The sequence below is a fragment of the Apodemus sylvaticus genome, chromosome 2 (genome assembly GCF_947179515.1).
Source record: "Apodemus sylvaticus chromosome 2, mApoSyl1.1, whole genome shotgun sequence".
Classification (NCBI taxonomy): domain Eukaryota; kingdom Metazoa; phylum Chordata; class Mammalia; order Rodentia; family Muridae; genus Apodemus; species Apodemus sylvaticus.
This window is the reverse complement of record NC_067473.1, coordinates 132,623,229-132,638,566: the sequence shown is the minus strand read 5'-3', so window position 1 is coordinate 132,638,566 and position 15,338 is coordinate 132,623,229.

The following is a 15,338-nucleotide window of genomic DNA, read 5'->3' as shown; positions in this document are numbered from 1 at the left end:
GAAGCAATCCAGTTCTCAGACAGAAAAAGACCAAACAGCCATCTGCCACCGAAACTGTATCTCCTTTCAGCCTTCCTCTGATTCACTGTCTTGAATCTGGGTCACCTCTCCCCACCCACCAGCCACCTCAGATGAAGTGGCTGCTCTCCATAGCACTTGGCTGTTTCATATCCTTGGGACCTGCTTTCTTTCTAGTCCAGAATGCCTTTGGGGTTGGGGTGGGAGAGGCAAACTTTCTCTCCTCCAGCAATTTCTTCTTCTAATGTGTTTTCTTCCCCCACGTCAAAGTCTATTGAAAACACAAAGACCTCAGCTCACTGTGGGTTAACCACATATCTAGGTACATCCATCACTTCTTCCAACCCTGGTTTTTATCAAGATGAACTCCTCTGCCAGGGCACAAGAAGCATATCTCACCCTGTAGCTGGCATGATCAATAGCACTGTGCCCTTTCACAGGCCACAGTAGGCATTTTGTTTTCCACACTGTAAAGCTCTTCAGGACGTCTGCTTTGCAGCTGACGTGTTGGCAGAGCGTCCAGGCTCCATTCCTAACTGTGGCTCGATCGGGTCCAGTTCAAGGAAAACTTATTGAGTAAAAACAAAATCTGTGCACAGCATGCTGCTGGCCGCAGGTTCTGCAGCAAAGGAAATTCCATTGCAGGGGAATGTCAGCCAGCCCCAGAGGAGCCAGCTCTCCAGCCCTGTAAGCAGTCAGAGAGCTGAGCTGACACATGGATCCCAGCTAGCTCACTGCAGCGGATATGCTGGCGGCATTTACTTCCCCAGCTTTTGCCTCAGTCAGGAAAAATATAATACCAGAGCCATCCAGTCTAAAGGAGAATGGTGGGAAGTGAAGGAGAAGGAGAGAAAGTGTCTTGTTTAAAATGTTGGTTCCCAGACACTGGCTACTAAGAGGATCATCCCTGAGGGCAGAACCTCTGGGATGTGTGTGTGTGTGTGTGTGTGTGTGTGTGTGTGTGTGTGTGTGTGTGAGAGAGAGAGAGAGAGAGAGAGAGAGAGAGAGAGAGAGAGGGATGTTTATAAAGACATAAGGGAGAAAAGGAATATGTTTGGTGGATGTGTAGTCAGGTGTGGGGGAACAAGGTGTCCCTGCTGGGAACCATACTGAAGCATCCCTTCCCCCTGATGGACCAGCCACACTAAGGTATAGTATAGAATAGAGTTTATTTAGGGCATGGAGAGGAGAGTTGAGGAGTAAGGGGGAGAGAGAGAGAGAGAGAGAGAGAGAGAGAGAGAGAGAGAGAGAGAGAGAGAGAGAGAGAGAGAGAGAGAGAAGAGGGGGCAAGCAGCCCTTTTTATAGAAAGTCAGGCACACTTGGCTATTGCCAGGTAAATGTGGGACGGAGCCTAGACAAAATACCAACATTGTGTGTGTCTATCTGTCTGTCTGCCTATGTCTGTCTATGTCTCTGTGTGTCTGTGTGTATCTGTGTATCTGTGCGTGTGTGTGTGTGTATCTGTATTTTTGTAGCAGAAGACACGTTCCTCAAACACTATCCACCTTATTATTTTTGACAGGGTTTCTCACTGGCCAAGCGCTTTAGTCTGGCTGGCCAGTGATCCCTAGGGATACACTTGTGTCTGCCTGCCCAGTTCTCAAATTATAAGCATGCACCATCATGACTTGCTTTTATAACATGGGTTCTCGGAATCAAACTGAGGTTCACATTTTTGTTAAAATAAGCACTTTTCCAACTTAAACACCTTTCTAACTCACTAGGAGTCTGATTTTCACATACAATGTGCATAGTCATGCTGGGGTTCCCATGCATGCAAAGAATACGTATTTGCATGGAACTCTGCAAAGAATAGAGTCTTCTTCACAGACCAGTGAAGAAACATGCCACTTCACACAGAACATATGAAGGGTTCAGAGCACTGACTTCCCAGAGGCAGGGAATGGTTTTAGCTCTGACCCAACCCATGACAGCTGTTTTGTAGAGTTTCTGTTGCCCACATGCAGGCTGTATACCATCTATTTTCTCCATCTCATTTTATGTCTAAGATGTGCAAAGCTGGCAGCAGCACCTGCTGATAAGAGGCAATGGGCAAAATGGGCTTCGACAATATTAGAAACTGCCCTTGTTTGGGTCTGAGGAGATTCTTGACTGTTCCTGGCCAATGAAGTTATTACTTGCCTTGGTTTCATTTGTGCGTGTGATTTATCCCAAATAATGAACTCTACAAAAATCAGAGTTCAAGATTATTAGAGAGAAGAAAGAAAAGAAGAGGAGTGAAGGGGAGATGAGGATAGAAGAGGAGAAGAGAAAGGTGCAGGCTTATAAATTAAGATCTTGCAAAATAGTTGAAATTTTGTTCATTGCCAATAACTATACAGCATTCCCTCTTCCCTTTTCCTTCCTGAGCCCCAGATCATTCCGGTGTCTGTTGTAGATGGCTTATTTGTCTTAAAAGAAGTTGAACTTGCTCCAGCACCAAGCAGTAAATCCAAGGAGTCCAGTTAGCTACCATTCTAGCTAGTGTGTAGTGTCTCCCAGTATTATTCAGAGATGAACTTCAGAGATAAAATAATCTACAGATGGCATAAAATTATCCATAATTCTATAGTTATATAAAGGTAACTTACAGTTCCATGTAATAAGATCACATGGTTTTTATACAAAATGCCTAGTCACAGTTACCCTCAAGTACATAATATATATTTCTGTCCATGAAACCAAAGCACATTTTGAGCTGGAGAACTATGAATAGGTGTCAGTCCTAAGCACTATTCGCACTGGGACTAGATCTGGATCAAGCATCCAGGACTATACCTAGAGATGCCAGTGATAACTCTCCCCAGGCACTAAACAACGAGGAAGTAAACTCCCCCTGGATGAGAATACAAATACAGGCTGACATATATGTGTTTTGTTTGTGACACAGATACTACCAATACTATGCTCTGATTGTTTTGTTTGTTTAGTTCCATTTTTTTTTCTGAAATAGCAAATATTTCCTAGTAATGTTACAAGCAAGAATACAGTCTCCCCTTTTCTGGCTGCATCCTTAGAAAGAGCAGTGTGTGATAGTATTTCAAACAATGCTTTTTGTGTGTTTATGAAAATCATGGTCACAGCATAAACAACTATATTTTCATCTGCAACACATAGAAGAATAGCAATTGAACAACTAACTGGTTGGGAATACAATTCAGAAATCCCTCCAAAGTTTAAGGTTAGCATCTGGCCCAGGAGTTGTATGCCCAGACATGTGTGTTCAGGAGAAATGTAATTGTGGGCTTGTGTGAAATGTGCACATCAGTACCCAAAACAGCAATCCGGGTAGCTAAAAAGTGAAAGCAGTCTAGATGTTCATCAACTGACGGATGAATTAAAAATATGGTCTGTCTAGGAGCTGAAAAGATGGCACAATAGGTGAAATCCTTGGCATACATGCATGAAAAGCTGCATGTGAGTCCCTAGCTCCCACATAAAAAGCGATATACACCTATAGTCTCAAGGCATAAAGAGGTAGAGACGGAAAGCTCCAAGAGGAACCAGGTGACTCCTCATTTGTCATTCTAGACCAATCAGTGAGGCTGAGGTACAGAGAATGACCCTGTTTCAAACACAGAAGGTAGAACTAACTATATTGAGAAAGACACATGATCTAGATCTCTAGACTAAAGATCTCTTTACACACATGCAGATACACCCACAACAACATGCCCCCCCACATGAATAACATGTGCATATATAACACAACAACATTGAGCCTCTATTGATATATTCATGCATGTGTACCCTGCACACATCCACACAAACATACATCTACCATCCACCTGCAATTACTACCCACCTACACACACACACACACACACACACACAAGTTTTAAATGTTTTGCTTATATATACAGCAAAGTATCATCTGCAATAAAAAGTAATGGTACTTCTGAATGTTACAACAGAGGGGAAGTTTGCAAATAGCATGCTAAGTAAATGAAGCAAATCACTAAAGATCATACAGTATTTTATTCCATTTACATCAGATACCAAGAATAAAAAATCTAGGAACAGAATGCAGAGAGGTGGGTCATTCCCTAGGCTAAGAGGTAGACAGGTAAGTAATTCAATGTCTATTTGTTTGGTTTTGAGGAGGGGGATTAAAGAATTGTCATGAAAATGTTCTAAAGTTGTGATACTGAAGATACATTGGATTGTGTCCTTTAAATGCATCTGTTCTGTAGTTTTTAAATTATATCTTGGTAAAATTGTTTTTAAAAAGAAGTTCTTTAGATCAAAGGACAGTTCCTTATGGTATGAAATGATATTACTTTCCCCAAATAATTACAATAATTTTAACTTTATTGAGTGCTGATGTCATAGAGAAGCAGGAACCACTGGGGTAGATTACTTAAATAAATCAATTCTTGAGAGTGATTGGTTTAGCAATTCAGCTGCAAGCCAATCAGAAAGTACTTTTATACCACAATGGTTATGTAACTTGCTTTAGCTCTTTAGGGGTTGTCTTAGTCTGGCTTTTACTGCTATGGAGAGACATCATGACCACAGCAACTCTTATAAAGGAAAACATTCAATTGGAGCTAGCTTCCAGTTCAGAAGTTTAGCCCATTATCATCACGGCAAGAGGCATGGTAGCACATAAACAGGCATGGCGCTGGGGAGGCAGCTGAAAGTTCTACATCTTGATCCACGGGCAGCAGACAAACCCTTTACCACACAGGGTTTGTAGCCTGAGCATGTAAGAGACCTCAAAGCCTGCCATTACAATGGCCCACTTCCTCCAACAAAGCCACACCTACTCCAACAAGACCACACCTACTAATAGTGCCACTCCCCACTGGCCAAGCATCCACACTTACTGACTCTATAGTGGCCATACCTATTCAACTCCCTAAAGGGGTTAAACAAACAAACAAAAAAAAAATTCATCAGGTCTTTTGGAGGAGCATCCCTTTCTTTGAGTAGACTTAAATGATAGTCCACATTTCTACTTGCCCCTCATAGCCACTGGATAAGCATGAGCAGAAGCAGCTATAGATGTCTACATGGTAAAGCACCTGAGTCTGTCATTTGTAGTTCTCAACCAAGAAACCCTGCAGGCCAGCATAGCTTGGGGGCTCTTATGTGGAATTATAAATCTACTCATTGTTTAAGCAAATCCGAGGCCTGTTTTCTGTGAATCAGGAACCAAAGTGGACAGAGGACTAGGAGTGAAATTTGCTACTATCTGAGTCAGGTCTCAGAGCATCTGCCCAATTCCTGGGAAAGTTTCCAGTTTTGCCAAGGAAATCCAGGAAGGGGGCGGGTCAGTGCGCATGAAAGGAAAAGAAATTACAAAAAGCACGGGTTCTGGCTTCAAGCGGAAGTATTAAAATTTCAACCAAGACTTAAGCCTATGGCAGATAACTGGGGGATGAGCTGACCAGAGCCTAAGAGAAGGGAACAGCCAAAGTCCATAGCCCAGATTCAGTGACAACAGGATCCACATCCACCATGCTCTATTATTGTTTGTAGCCACTAATCTCCTTACCGAGTGCACTGGGTGGTGTTTATTACTGTAAGCAGTTATCCTTATGTTTAAAAGGAAATAGAAATGGATACAAGTTCCAGGCCAGGGGGGATTTGGCATCCACTGCCCTGAACATTATTGTATTTGGATTGCCTGTATGTAATAATACCAACCAAGATTTGAAGATGCAATGAAGTTTTATATCCAAAACAGCAGACTCACCCAAACCCTAGAAAACAGAAACACAGATGTATGTGACTTCATGAGTAAATACAAAATTATTTTGCAGGAAAAGAGAAGGTTTTTCACAGAAGTACTAATAATAAATTATTGAGAGAGAGAGAGAGAGAGAGAGAGAGAGAGAGAGAGAGAGAGAGAGAGAGAGAGAAAGAAACCAGGTCCCCAAACACAATACACAATTTACTGAAGGGTGTGAGGCCTATTACACTGTTTAGTATTAGGGAGATTCTTACTGGGTTGGGACATGATCTTCAGCTGCTTCACAGCTGCCAGATACAGTAACTAGGCCAATCGACAATGTGAGTCTGAATTGTCGTCATTTTAAGCAGGACTTTCCCCATCTCTGGCCTGCACAGAACTTCATTCTGTACTAGATCTCAACTTTTTGTTGGCTCTAAGCCCCATACCAACAAGGAATATCGCTCTCTGACTCCATACTGCTCAGAACAGTGATGGTGCATTCATTTATTGGTTCAGGCAGCCCCTATTTCATGAGCATGTCTCTGCCAATCACTGAGACTATTATGGTGGACAAAAGCCAGCCTTATTCTCCTGACCCTTAGGCTCTTATGAGGTACATCGTCCATAAGGGAAGGTCACCAAATAGTAAAAGCCAAGTGCATAATTACAAACTCTGATAAATATAACTTAAAAATGAACTCAGGACACTGATGGGCTTGTCTGTTCTGGGGCCACATGGGAAACCATCAGGAAATGGGATTTGAGTTCAGACCTGAAGGATGTAGTTTAATGCAGCAAAGAAGTAACATTCAAGCAAAAGAGACTACAGTTATAAAATCAAAGAGGTTGTAATACCAAATAGTTGATGAGTAAAAGTTAGATTACTGAGTGAGTAACCAAGCGCATAACATGTCTATGCTACTTAAAATATTCCTGGCACAATGATGAGGATCGTTCTAAATATTTAACCTCTGAAAATTTTTAAATGTCTTTTACGTGTAATTTTTAATTTATTTTAAATCAACTTATTTCATCATAATAACAGCCCTGTTTAGTGTATATGATGATATGTATTTGTGAAAAAACTAACTTTCAAGAAATATACAATTTTTCCAAATTTGAGCAATTATCAAAGTATGAAACTTGAATTTAGATCCAAGGAGCTAATTGAAGCAGAAAACCGGGATTTTTTTTTTTTTGAAGACCCATGAAATCCCTTTTATCATTAAGTAAGGCAAAGAAGATGGGCTCCAACTATAAGTCTGCAAACCCAGGAGCAAAGCACTTTAAAAGATATCGATTGCTCAGGGATATGGAGATAAAAGGAAAACTTCAGGTATTTACATTTTTAATACAGGTGTGTTCATTTGGAGATAAGTGTAAAACTAACCACGGGTGTCATCCTAGTGAAGGCTCCTCCTTTCTTTGAGACAAGGTCATGGGCCTGGGACTCACCTGCCATTTTGAGGAGCTATGTTCCCTGAGATTCTCCTGACTCTGCTGGATTACAAAAAGGCACCTCTGTGCCTGGCAGTTTTAGCTGGGTTCTGGGAATTGAACTGGGGCCCTCAGACTGGCAAAGCAGGCAATTTACCTGCTGTGCCATGCTTCACCAATTTTTTTTCTATATTCTTTGTTTACATTCCAAATGATTTTCCCTTTCTCGGTTCCCCCCTCCCCATAAGTCCCATAAGCCCTCTTCCCTCCACCCATTCCCTAATCAACCCCCTCCTACTTCTCTATCCTGGTACTCCCCTACAATGTTACATCAAGCCTTTCCAGGGCCAGGCTTCTTCTTCTTGGGAATGATTTGATATGTGAGTTATATCTTAGGTATTCAGAGTTTCTGGGCTAACATCCACTTATCAGCAATTGCATTCCATGTGTGTTCTTTTGTGAATGAGTTACCTCACTTAGGATGGTATTTTCCAGTTCCAACCATTTGCCTAAGAATTTCATGAATTCATTGTTTTTAATTGCTGAGTAGTATTCCATTGTATAAATATACCACATTTTCTGCATCCAATCCTCCACTGAGGGGCATCTGGGTTCTTTACAGCTTCTGGCTATTATAAATAAGACAGCTATGAACATAGTGGATCATGTGTCCTTATTGCATGCCAGGGAATCCTCTAGAAAATTCAGTTACAAGTTTTATTTTAAGAAATAATTGCTAAACTATAAATAGGTAACAAAATGTAGTAGAAGGCAGTCAAACACAAGTGTCAGTAACTAACTCGATGAAAAAGCTTGACATGAAAATATTAACCAAATTAGCAGTATTTCTTTTAAATATCTTTCCCTTGCATATGTAGAACCTAAATACTATAGACATTTCTACATCCAATTTTTCTTCTGCCACATATAAACAGGCCCTGTTTGTCATTCTCTCTTCAAATGTAAAGTTCACTGAGAATTGGGAAACCCTGGAAAATTCCTTATCTCTTCATGGGAAGAGCAGGCTAAATAGTCCTGCTAGGAAATTCACTCCGGTTGTCTACTGAGACTTTATTTCCTGCCTTGTGCTCATAATTTCATAAACCCAAAATCCAAGTAAAGTTGCCAGGTCCAAGGACTAGGCAGGCAGCCAGTAGGTCTGCTACCTTTGGTTATCTTCAGAGAGCCCAGGCATCTTTGTTCCCAGAACTTTACCCTAAAGATATGAAAATTTTAGCAGGTCAAACAGTTCAAGGAATTTCAGGCTCCTTGTTAGCTAGCATAAAACTCCTCCCCTCCAAGACAACTAACAAGACTCCTCCTCTTCCCCCTCCTCCTCTTCCCCCCTCCTCCTCTTCCCCCTCTCCTCCTCTTTCCTCTCCTCCTCTTCCTCTTTCTTCTTATGCCCCTCCTCTTTCCATTCTCTCCTTCTCTTTTCTACTAGTCTCTCTTCCTTCTTTCCAGCTTCTTCTACACCCTCCTCTTTCTCCTCCTCCTTCTCTCCTCTTCTTCCTCTTTTCCCCAGCCTCCCTTCCTTATCTCTCTCTTCCCCTAGCTCCTTTTCCTTTTTTCCTTCCTCCTCCTGTTCTCATTGCCAGTTATCATCCCTTCTTGTCTTCCCTACCTCCTTTTGCTCCCTCCCTCTTCCCCTACCTCCTCTCTCTCCTTTCTCCCCTTCCTACTGCTTTTCTTCCTTCTTCACACCCCCACCCCATCCTCTCTATCCCTACCTCCTTTCCTCCTCTTAGCCACTCTGAAGAGCTAGAACTGTCAGGCAGTGAATCAAAGGGGACTATTTTCGCTCTCACTGCGAGAATGTTTACAACATACCTAAAACTCAGCCTGTGGTTTAATGTTGTATATATTTCCAGAAAAACTGACTGGTTTCCAAATTCAGTGGATGGCTGTGAAAGCCACAAAGGGCCTTAGGGGACAGCCCAGACCCTCCCAGCTCCCAGGGTGGTCAGCACACCCCACCTGAGCAAGGGCAGGGCTGCTGATCAACTTTCTTTTCTTGGAGATGCTGATTTCAGGACCAGTAGCTCAACACTATGAGAGAAGAAATTCAAAACTCCACATAGAGCAGAGAATTCTGTGAACACACTATCTTCTTCCTACCCAACCAGGCTGCCCCCCAAATGTTTTGGATAAATGTACTATTCCATTAGAATACAGCTAATCTTGAATATATTTTACCATGAAATATGAACACAGCAATTACAGAATTTTCCATTTGGTCTACCCTATCGTGTTCTTAACATATTGGATTCTCTTTGAATCGCTCTTAACTGTTTTCATATGGGCTTCTGCCTATCCTGGAAGATTTGAAATAGCCAATAGTCTCACTGCAATAAATCGTGGTTGAACTCACTCCTCTCCTCCCTTCTTCTCTCCTCTCCTTCTCTTTCTTCCCCTCTCACTCCCTATTTCTCTTCCTCTCTCCTCTTTCTTCTCTTCCCTACCCACTTCTCCCCACTCCCACCCTCTCTCCATTTTTTTTCACTTTTTAAAAAAAATTTCTTGCAGTGACTCCAAGTTCTAAAATAAGATTAAGGTCTACATAATTTTCTAAGAGCTTCCTGTTGATGTGTTCACCGATAACAATCCCATAGTACTCAGGACAATTAAACTCTCACACAGTTCTGCTCCATAGATGGGTATGAATTGGGACAGTCCAGGAGGTCTTCTCTTATCTGAACCTGAAATCAAAGTCCTGGGCAAGCCAACCAGTATTTGACAGGGCAGTAGCAAAACAGCCCCCCTGGTGTTGGCTAAAATCCTGCCTGACAGCAGCTCTTGTTAGCAGCCAGAAACCTCAGGCCAAGCTGCTCACACGTGGTCAGCATAGACAGAGTGGGGCCAAAATCTGCCTGGCCTGTTCTTGGATCAACTTTAACTTTCCACTGAGGTTTCTATCTGGTCTCTGTATTAAATCCTTGGAGTGTAAGTGGCCTCTATTGTCTAGGTCTCTGCTGACTTTCACCAGGCAACACTGAGCCTGTTGTTCACATCTGTGTAGAGACTCAGTAGTTTCAAGAGCAGGCAGCTTGGGCCAGCCTCCAGAGAGTGACAGCCTTGTTCAACTGGATTTAGAAAACTGGTTAAGCCAGGGTTCTGCTTTCATTTTTTTTGTTTTCTCCTTCCGTTCAGAGTGCAACTCCACAAGCTTTGGAACAGCATTGACCAAGGATGATGATACACATTTTTAAGTCCAGCTTTTTCAACATGAAAGCAGGAGGACCAAGAGTTCAAGGCCAACCGTAGCTATGCAGCCTACATAGCAAGTTTCAGGCCAGCCTGGGGTATATAAAACTCCACCTGAAAACAAACAAGCAAGCAAAGAAAAGAAATATCGTAGTTCCTTTCAGAAAATGGGAATGGACACATGTGTTAGGAGGATTTACTTGCTCCAAGGGCCTCCCTTTACCAACAATCTCTAGCGTCTGCTGATAACACGAAGTTTCAGGGTACTGAAACTGCTTATCTGCAGTCTGACTCTCCTACTAAAACTGTGAAGTTCAGACTCCCACATGCATCAGACCTGCCAATAGGGCTTGTACCAACACAGGCTGCTGTCCCCACCCTAATGGTAGCTAACTCAGGTGGGGCCTGAGACTTTTATCCTCCTAAGCTCCCAAGAGATGCTAAACTGCTGGTCCTGAGCAGGGGCAAATTTCAGGCATGACCACACATGACCATAGGTTCCCTGGGAGCAGGAATGGTCTCAGTCATCCCGGGATGCACACCACACTGCCTGATGTCTACTACCGATCCGAGCTCCATTGTGCTGTGTCTAAATGATAGATATTCCACAGTGAATGAAGCAAAGATAACCCACATGCTAAATCAAGACCCAGGGATGCGAAGGGCCCAGAAAACACAGATAAGGCATCAGGGAGACTCTCTCTAGGGAAGAAACAATCTACAAAACTAAATCAAGTGAGTAGACAGGCCACATGAACATGAACTAGAGAAAGGCTGTAGGTGATTGAGCAGCAAGTGCAATGGCCCCAGAGCAGGAAGAGCAGGTCATTGTCAAGATGCACCATGAACCCAAGGTGGTGAAGTGAATGGAGTGTAGGGAGAAATCATTTGTTTGGATGAGACAAACAAAAGAGAAAGCATCCTAGGAAGCAGTGATGGAATGAGTGTTTCCAAGTGTGATAGGACAATAATGAAGGGTTTTCACTGAGGATGAAGAACTATGGGATAATTATACTCTAAAGCCCACAATAGAGAATTAAGTGTGAGAAGGTCACTGCCTGAACAGTCCAAGCACATAGTGATGATATTTCAAACTATGGTGCAGGTTTTAAGACATTAACTGGCAACATCTGTGTTATCGTATGAAGTAATCTCAAATTGTTCTCACTGATAAATTGACATAGTGATAGATTGATGTGATAGATCAATCTGATAGATATGGTGTTTTCAAGGAAGAAAAAAATCAAGGCTATCTCAGTGACATATATATACATATACATATATATTGAATGATTGTGAAATTCACTGTGGGTAGGAAGGCTGAGCAGAATCATATTTTTTTAGGATGAGCCATGAGATGGAATTACACTCTTCAGATGGTGTGGGGGGTGGATTTTTGAGACTAAAGTTTAGGATAGAGGTCCATGATGGACTATAACTTTGGAAATCATTGATAGAGAAACAATTTTCATGTTACAGTACTGGTAAGATTCCCCCACCCCACCCCAAAAGGTATGCAGATAATAAGAAGGGAAGGAGGTAGAGGTGGAGGAGCAGGAGAAGAAGGGGAAGGCGGAGAAGGAAGAGAAGGAGGAGGAGGAAAGGAGAAGAAGAAGAAGAAGAAGAAGAAGAAGAAGAAGAAGAAGAAGAAGAAGAAGAAGAAGAAGAAGAAGAAGAAGAAGAGGAGGAGGAGGAGGAGGAGGAGGAGGAGGAGGAGGAGGAGGAGGAGGAGGAGGAGGAGGAGGAAGAAGAAGCATAGAAAACACAGATGCTTTATAAATAACACTTTATTTGCACAAAATGAAACTGATTGAAAATTGGAATGCTGTTTGGAGGTGGTGGTGGTGGTGGTGGTGGTGGTGGTGGTGTTGATGGTGGTGGTAATGATGGTGTTTGTATGTGTGTTTGTGTGTGTGTGTGTGTGTGTGTGTGTGGTTTTTTAATAGAAAGCTAAAATAGCTTCCATAAATATTTGTACATTTATGATGTCAACTGTACATGGTGAGATATCTATATATCATATATGTAAATAGGTATACAGATATACTATATGCAAATGTATGTGTATACATATTTATGGATGTATTTGTATACATTTGAGCATAAACATATGTGTATGCAAATATATGTATGTATATATATGTTTAATTGTTTATGTATACATATAAATAATTGTATATATACCTATATATTTGTATCTGTGTGCATGACAATACATATGTATATACACTTCCAGTGTAAGGTAGTAGATTTGAAGTTTTCTCCATGTCATTCCCTGAATAATTCTACAAAACCAACTGTTAGAAAGAAAATGTAGAGGTTGGAGGGAAAGCGCAGCATTTGATGTTCTTCCAGAGATACCAGATTCAATTCCCAGCACTCATATGGGGCTCGTGTCTGTCTGTAACACTAAGTCCAGGGAATCCTATGGCCATTTCTGACCTCTGAGGGCAACAGGTACGTATGTGCTACACACACATGCACACATGAGGGTAACACACCAGTACACATTAAAAATGAAAGGCATTAAAATCGATTTTTAAGATTTACAAGAGGGAGAGAAAGAGAAGGAAGGAAGGAAGGAAGGAAGGAAGGAAGGAAGGAAGGAAGGAAGGAAGGAAGGAAGGAAGGAAAGAGACAGCTTTCTGTGTCCTCAAGGGAGTAGGTGGTTATCAACATATATATGTATATACATATATATACATGTATATAAAATTCATTTATTCCTTCCTTTAAACAGATAAAGTTCCAGAAATAAGTGAACAATAGTCCATCCCCTCTGGAATTTCACAATCTCAAGTCTTTTATCTTATGCAAATTGTGACCCTTGCAACCAATTTTATGTACTTTTGACCCTGGCTGTAGAAGATCAGAGCTCAGTGTGTGGTCCGTAGCAAAAGATGAAGAGGACTTCCTGGCAGATGTGGACTAGCTTTTTTTTTATTATTATTCCTTCATGTCATTTCCTTTAACCATTTGGATCTTAGAGTTGTGGAGTTGTGGATGGCATGTTATGAACCTCTTTAATCCCATGTGGAAGAAAGCTGAGATGAGATAATTAGTATAAAACACTATACCATTGACACTCTTAAACTTGCATTAATAAAAATCAAAACAAGAAAGAGCAATGACAGCATTTTGGCTGGAGGTGCTGGAAAAGCTGGAGCAGAGGTCCAGGTGTACTGTACTGGTGCTCAGGTAGTGTTTCCAAAAACTCACTGATCTCTTCCCCGGGCTTGTAATGTTCTTGCTTCTGTGAAGGCTCCAGTTCCTGTCTGGAATTCAGAAAGCAGTGTGTACATGTCAGCTTTCCATTTGCTCATGTGTTTGACTACGTGGACCTCAGCAGGTGTTGATATTTGGAAATTCTGTTGAGCCTTTAAGAGGTGTAGCCTCATTGGAAGAAGTGGGTCACTCGGGCTGGACCTTGCCGTTTGACAACCCTGATCTACTTTCTGTCTGTTCTCTGCTCTTTGACAACAGCTACCATGTGGCGCAAATAAGCTTATCCTCCCTTAAGTTGCTTCTTGTGGGTACTTGGTCAGAACAATAACAAAAGAAACTAATAAACATGACGAAGGAATGGTTCAGTCATTGTCTATGTGGTGGTTTGAATAAAAATGGCCCCCTAAAATTCAAATGTGTGAATGCTTGACCCATAGGGAGTGGCACTATTCAGAGATGTGGCCTTGTTGGAGTAGATGTGGCCTTGTTGGAGGAGGTGTGACACTGTCGGGTTGGACTTTGAAGTCTCTAAGCTCAAGCTTTGCCTGGTGTAGAATCCAGTGCCCCTCTGCTTCCTACAGATCAAGATGTAGAATTCTCAGCTCCTTCTCAAGCATCATGGCTGCCTGGATGCTACCATGCTTCCACCATGAAGATAATGGACTAAACCTCTGAAACTGCAAGCCAGTCCCAATTAAACGTTTGCCCTTGTTAGAGTTCCCTTTGTCGTGGTATCTCCTCACAGCAATAAAACCCTAAGACAGTTAATTTCACAGGGCAAAACAGGGAGAAGAGATCATTTTGAATGATATGTTCAACTCACTTAGCAGTAACTTCCTGAGGACCTTCTATGTACCAGAATCTGCCCTAGATGCTCCAGATTCATCAGTGACCAAAATAGGTAGGAACCCCTGTTCTGCTGTGCTGGTGAGTTTCCATTGTGATAAGAAAATGTCAAATTTTGGTTAATAAATATTATTTAACTCACAGTTCTGGAAGCTAGAGGTCCTGATAGCCCATCAGCTCAGCTCTGGGGGAGTGTGCTTTGGTGGATGGCCTGCAGTGAGATGTGTGAAATGGAGAATCATTACATAACAGGTTAGTAAGTTACATCCAAGGCAGGGTTCAAAATTTTTTACCTCTAGTTAGGTCCTACTTTTGGACATCACCAAGAACCAAGCCCCCAAAACTTGAATATTTGAGAGTATATATATATATACTCTCCAATCAAAGCACTGATATTTCCAATAAGCCATAAACTATTAGTATAAGAAATAAGTGTAGAGTTAATTAAAAGATGGAGGGTACTGTAGAAACAGAATATATGGTAAGACAACATAGATTAGAAATGGCACAACATTCGAAGGGGGCTCACTGAGAAGCTGACAGAGTATGCATGGAAGGAGAAGAGGGAAAGGGCTCTGTGCCTGTCAAAGGAAGAGCACTCTAGGCAGACCAGCCAAGAAAAAGTCTGTAGCCCTATGCCTGCAATATTCTATCAGCAACATTTAGGTCAGCAGAGCTGGAGTGGAGTAAGGAATGCAATCAAAAGAGATCTATAGATGATGGTGAAGTGGGATGTTGGAAAATGGATTCAGACATTTCTAGTCTTTATATGTGTCTCGGTGTACACTAGGATGAAAAGGGAGCCATTTCAGCATCTAACTGAAGGTTAGTCTCTCCAGAGGAATAACACTGTGGCCACTGTGTAGAAGGATGCTGTGGGCAGGAAGAGTAGGGGTGTGTAAAAACCAGCAGGAAGCAATCCAGGAA